The sequence below is a fragment of the Aplysia californica genome, unplaced genomic scaffold (genome assembly GCF_000002075.1).
Source record: "Aplysia californica isolate F4 #8 unplaced genomic scaffold, AplCal3.0 scaffold00270, whole genome shotgun sequence".
Taxonomy (NCBI): domain Eukaryota; kingdom Metazoa; phylum Mollusca; class Gastropoda; order Aplysiida; family Aplysiidae; genus Aplysia; species Aplysia californica.
Genome location: NW_004797540.1, coordinates 66274 through 71954, shown reverse-complemented (window position 1 = coordinate 71954; position 5681 = coordinate 66274). Strand labels below are relative to the sequence as shown.

At 41.3% G+C, this 5681-nt stretch overlaps 1 protein-coding gene across 1 annotated transcript in view; it reads left to right on the top strand.

Moving 5' to 3' along the window:
* Positions 1 to 4055: 4055 nt before the first annotated feature.
* Positions 4056 to 5681, top strand: part of LOC101862588 — a gene marked incomplete at its 3' end in the record, with an annotated part of 5536 nt that continues 3910 nt past the window's right edge. Inside the window, 2 exon segments of the mRNA XM_035970461.1 lie at positions 4056 to 4196; positions 5101 to 5488.

Here is a 5681-nt window from a genome sequence, read left to right as displayed (position 1 = left end):
AGAGAGAGAGAGAGAGAGAGAGAGAGAGAGAGGGGAGGGGTGATGGACGTTAAAGATGGATTGACCCCACCTTAAGAGTTGCATATAAGCCTAAAATAGCGGACAGTGATCCGGCAGACTTGCAAATCCACACTACCTTGGTAGGCCTAGGCCTAGGCCTAGATTCTATTCATTTTCATGTGGGAAGCTCCGTTCATTCGTTGTACCGGAGAGGGTTTACAGTAATATTATTACTACAGTAGTATTACTGTAAACTCTCTGGTTGTACACAGGCTTTAGGCTAGTTACTAGTTAGTATAAAATCAGCTAATAACAATTATCAATGTTCCTCGGTGTTAAACAGACACATTTGGGTTTGTATGTTGTTGCTTTTCTTTTTAAAGAAAGAAATCCACCTCGATGAAAGACCAGGTTTGTTCAAACACGAATTAATAAACTGTTAGGCTTCCTTCGCTTCCAAGTTCCGACATTCAAATAAGCCTGGCCCACAAAATTATCAAATAATATTAAATTAGATTCCATGCCTAATTTAATATAATCCTTTTCCATAGGCACGTTGAGTCACAATAATTTAAGGTTCGATGAATTAATTTTAGATCTATTTCTGTCTGTCTGTCTGTCTGTCTGTCTGTCTGTCTGTCTGTCTGTCTGTCTGTCTCTGTCTGTCTCTGTCTGTCTCTGTCTCTCTCTCTGTCTCTCTCCTACCATCTCTCGGCTGGTTTCATCAGTTATGCGTTTTGACGTCAATTCAGTCGTAGCCTAGCCTAGCCTAGTCATCGTTGACTTTCATTACTTTCAATGCCGGAAATAGGCTACGTGCTGTCTCTTCGCCTATCTTTCAATGCCGCCAGCAGCCGAAGTCAGTCAGTAGCCAGTGACAGTTGGTCCGTCAACAACCCTCTTGTACTTCTGTAATCAACAGATTGTTGCTCTCCTCGCCTTCTCACTACGCATGGCACTCGAGGAACTCGAGGTCTGTTAGTGTTAGTGTCTGTCACGAGAAATGGGTCGGCTATTTTTAGATCTTTCCTCCTCTGCTGGCCTTGGCTGTTTTTACTCGGGAATCTCCGTGAAATTCCGGTGTCGAGGGAATTTTAGCACTATAATAAAAGTTTGCTGCGTTTGTGTCTTTTACTTTTCAGAGCAATTAGGTCTTTGGTTTAAGACCTTACTAACTGGCTAACTGGATTCAGAAACGAAAAAAAGAAATAACAAAACACAAGTAGTGCTAGACTATACAGCGTAATCTACATGGTAACACATTTATTTCCATGGCTTACGCACAGACATATCAGAGAATGTGGTGTTATATAGTAGTATAGGCTACGTGGGTGGTTGGCGGGTGCTCTGGTGTGGTTTATTGCTCCTTCCTATCAAACATCTATCAATCATCCTGACCTCTTCCCCTTCTTTTTTGTATTTGTTACTCCCTTGTAACACCTCTAATCTTCGGCACTTATATGACCTTATTGTGTTGCAAGTGCTCTAAAACTCTTACTAAAACTAAACCATAGCAGTATATACAGGCCTCGCCGTCGCACACAGAAGGTTTCAGTTCGATTCCAGTGCAGGGGACGTTTTTTAGATAGTATAGAGATCTAAATAGACTCTCTAGTGGATCACTACCTTGTTGTGGTTAGAGAGCTTGTGTGCCTCAGTAACCCCAAGAGCTACGCTGGCTGGAGCTAATGCTCCTGGTAGGGCCACCCATGCCAGACAGGTCAACGGGTAGAGGTCAGACGAGGCGTGATCCACCGGCCCTCCAGGTTTCGGAGGTTCAGCTCAGGGCTAACAACCCAGACTGGTAAAAAGCATATGATACAAATCGAGTACTGTGTCTGTCGGCTTGGATACGTGTTACTTTAAAACATAGAGACTAATGGATTTATTGAATAACGCCACAGATAAAAGTCGACAGAATATGATGAACGCATTATCAAGGAATATACAAACAGCATACATGACTTGTACTGTATATTTATACATTTCATATTGGTGGGAAGTAAAAATTCAACAGTGAGTATATTATCCAAGATGTTTGTTTTTGTTTCTGTTAAGTGTTTTACGGCGCTCGCAACTGCATAAGGTCATATGAGCGCGCTGGACACACCTAATATTTTCAGTTGGTAGGAAATTTTGAATTTTGCTCGGGTGGCGGCTGAAGCCTACTCTTATCGATTTAGACCACCAAGGGATCTTTAACGTGCGCAACTTGCACACGGGGCCTCAGAGATTTTTCGCCCTTGTCCGAGAAGGCTAGGTGTAGATCTTTCCTACCAGAAGATCAGGGGTGTGGCTGAAAGACAGCAGTAAGAAGAAGCGAAGGAGTAACAGTAGAAAGGCTGCAGAAAGAATCAGGAGCCCAGAGGAGGGGGCAAAGGAGGTGAGGGGGTGGGGGCAGAAAGAGAAGACGAAAACAGACGACAGAACATTGCTAGAGAGCAGGAAAAGAGGTGAAAGGAGACAAATTTAGAGAAGAACATTTTTCGGTCGCTACCCGGATTCGAACCCAGGACCCTTTGAATGAGAGGCCAACACCTTAACCTCTAGGCCACGAGAGCCCCCATTATCCAAAATGAATTTGAACCCAAAAAAAACAACGCACACAAATACACACACACACACACACACACACACACACACACACACACACACACATACACACACACCCCAAACGACGCACACACAAGCACATATGACAAAACACACACACACACACATGTACACATACACACAACACACACATATATACACACACACACGCACACGCACGCAGGCACGTCTTATGAATATTGATGGGATACACACATACGTTTACTCATAAAATAATCTGTACTGTAGGACTACATGTTATATAATATAGAACACAATATATTATACACACAAGTACACATATGCACAATTTTTTTTTGGCCTCTAGACCATGACATTTTTGGTTTAGACAAGGTCTTGGAAAAATATATAGATCTATTTAATTTTTTTAGTTAGTGACCAAAGAGAGCCCAACCAGTGCCTGTGGTGTAACAGCAAGGAGCTTAGAACCACTGTAAACTCCTTGTGTAACAGTTGTAGGTGCTTCACAGTCGCACACAGGCGGTATAAGTTTATTTCCCTTGAGGGGACTGTTTGTTCTTGTTATTATTGTTATTATTATAATTATAATATTATTATTATTTATTATCATCATCATTATTATTATTATTATTATTATTATTATTATTATCATCATTATTATTATCATTATTATTATTATCATTATTATTATAATTAATATTATTATTAAATATCATTATTATCGAGCCAATCCTATTATACGTGTTCGAAGCATGGACAATCAATAATAATCTTTTTGAAAAAGATTAAGGGCATATGTACGTTATCAAGGCGAATTGATTTCAAAAGATGAGCATCAACCAAGAAGTTTAGAACTAATCTTACTTTTAATCTCCTTGGCATCAACCCTATCAACAGACAACCGATCTTGTTATCATCACAGAGTTATCTCCTTTAGACCTTATAGTGTAATTCTATAGTTAGCAGAGATATATGTTATTATTTAATGGTGGATGTCTGTTCCTCTACACCGATGCGCACACCTTCACTCGATCAATAACTTCAGCTCGCGAGCTCGCCCGATTCTCTCACGCTCTAGGGCATGTGACTTGAGAGCTGTAAACAGAACCTGTGCGAAACCGAGGGTATGTTCGCGGAGTGTTGAAGAAGTACTGAACAAGGTACCGGTGGAAAACGCCCATGTTGTCTGAATTTCTGGTTGCTTTCAGCGTAATTTCTGTTTTGTGCATAGGTAGTTCTGGTTTGTTGTTCTGTTGGTAAGAATAAAGTGTCGAATAAAATTGAATTAGACGTAGGAATTTGATGTGCACTGAGGTTGACACGCGAATGAAATAGGTTATCGAGGTCGCGACCGCTCATTGGTTGTCTTGTCACCTGTCGGAAAGAGCTGTTGGCTGTGCTGGTTGGTATCAATTTAGCCTCGGTGTACTAGGCTAGCCTACGAGCTGCGGCAACAGTCAAGGAACTGGTTCCAGGTAGTTTGTCGTCAAATTATGTGCTGATCTTCTTCCATCAGATTGTAGTTGTGTCTACCATTTTATTCTTGAATATTGGAGATTCCTACTGTGTTTCCTGTGTTATTCTCTTGTATTGTGGATGAAATATCGGAAGATTAGGCCTGGGTAAGGGTTTCTGGCCAACATTGGCTATTGGACTTTGATGCGGATTTGGCGATTTGTTGTGTTTCTCCGCCTTGTTTATGTTTCTTGAGGGAAGTGTAGGCGGCATTGTTCATTGTCATTGAGTTTTGAATCTGTCATAGTCTAGCCTACCGCAAAAAAAGTGCTCAGCTCAGTGTGAACTCAAGTCCACCTTGTATGGCTGATGAAGCTAGAGTGTAGCCCGGTAGCTCTAGAATCTAGAATAGAGATCTAAATCTAGACTAGGCCTACTACCAAATCTAGATCTAGAAAGTAGTTTTGTAGAGAGGTAGGGTAGGCTAGCCTACGTTGAGATCAGATAGATCTAGATCTAGATCTAGAATCTAGATCTAGATCTAGATTCTAGTGTCACGTCAGAGAGATCGACTATTGGCGAGAGCTCAGTCAGTGGCGACTGTTGTGTGTGTACTAGGCTAGGTTTGTGGAGATCCTTATAGCATTTCCTTCATCATGATCAGATAGGCCATCATGATAAGACTAGAATCTAGGATCTAGAATCTAGAGTAGCAGTCATCTGACCTTCCTCATCTTCCTCTGCTCCACTGGCTCCAGTTTTGAAGCGAGGTCTTTTTGTCCTGTCAATAATGGAGAGAGTGTGTCTTGTCTTATTGATCATGTAACATTGACTGCTAGATTCTAGATAAGTGATTATTACTGTACTACTATTACTGTAGGCCTATACTCCTATACTACAGCTGTGCTGGCTCTCCAGAGAAGGGGAACGAATTTTTTGGCTCATATTTTTTTGCGAAACGGATAGGCCACATAATTTAGAATTTAGATCTAGCCAAAGTCGACTAGAATCTATGTCAGTACATTTCGTTGTCCGTGAATCAGCAGTGCTTTGTTCTTCTTTCCTCAGAAGTTTATAAAGGAACTGCGACATTACTTTTGCTTTTACATGATTTGTTTTCAATGGTGAAACTGTGCTATTCTAGTTGAGATTTTTTAGTTTAGAAGACTAACTTGGCGTCACGGATACAACTAGTTCAGTGGTAAATCAGGTTGCGGTCCATCTAGATCTACGTCTAAACTAATATATTGTGTACCACCCTGTGCTTGGATTCGCTGGCTGCCTTCATATCTGCCGGAAAGTGGAAGCTCGGTTCAAAGTGTGGGAGAGATCAAACAGTGGACGAGCTGCAAGCTGGAAGGCGTCGTTTGATTTTTGGGCTGATCTTTTCTTAAAGATCAATCACGGCGGCGGCGGCGAAACCAGCCAAGGAAGCTGTACCTCTATCCTCAACATCGCGGTGAGAAAAAAAGGATGTTTTAATACTATTAAATATACTACTTACTATATTAAATAATTCTAGCTCTGAAATCAGATTATTATATATATATGGAAGGACTTCCGTAACGAGCGACCACCCCATCAAACTCAATAAAGAAGAGGCCTAGACCTAACCCTACCCCTACCCCTACCCCTACCCCTACCCCTACCCT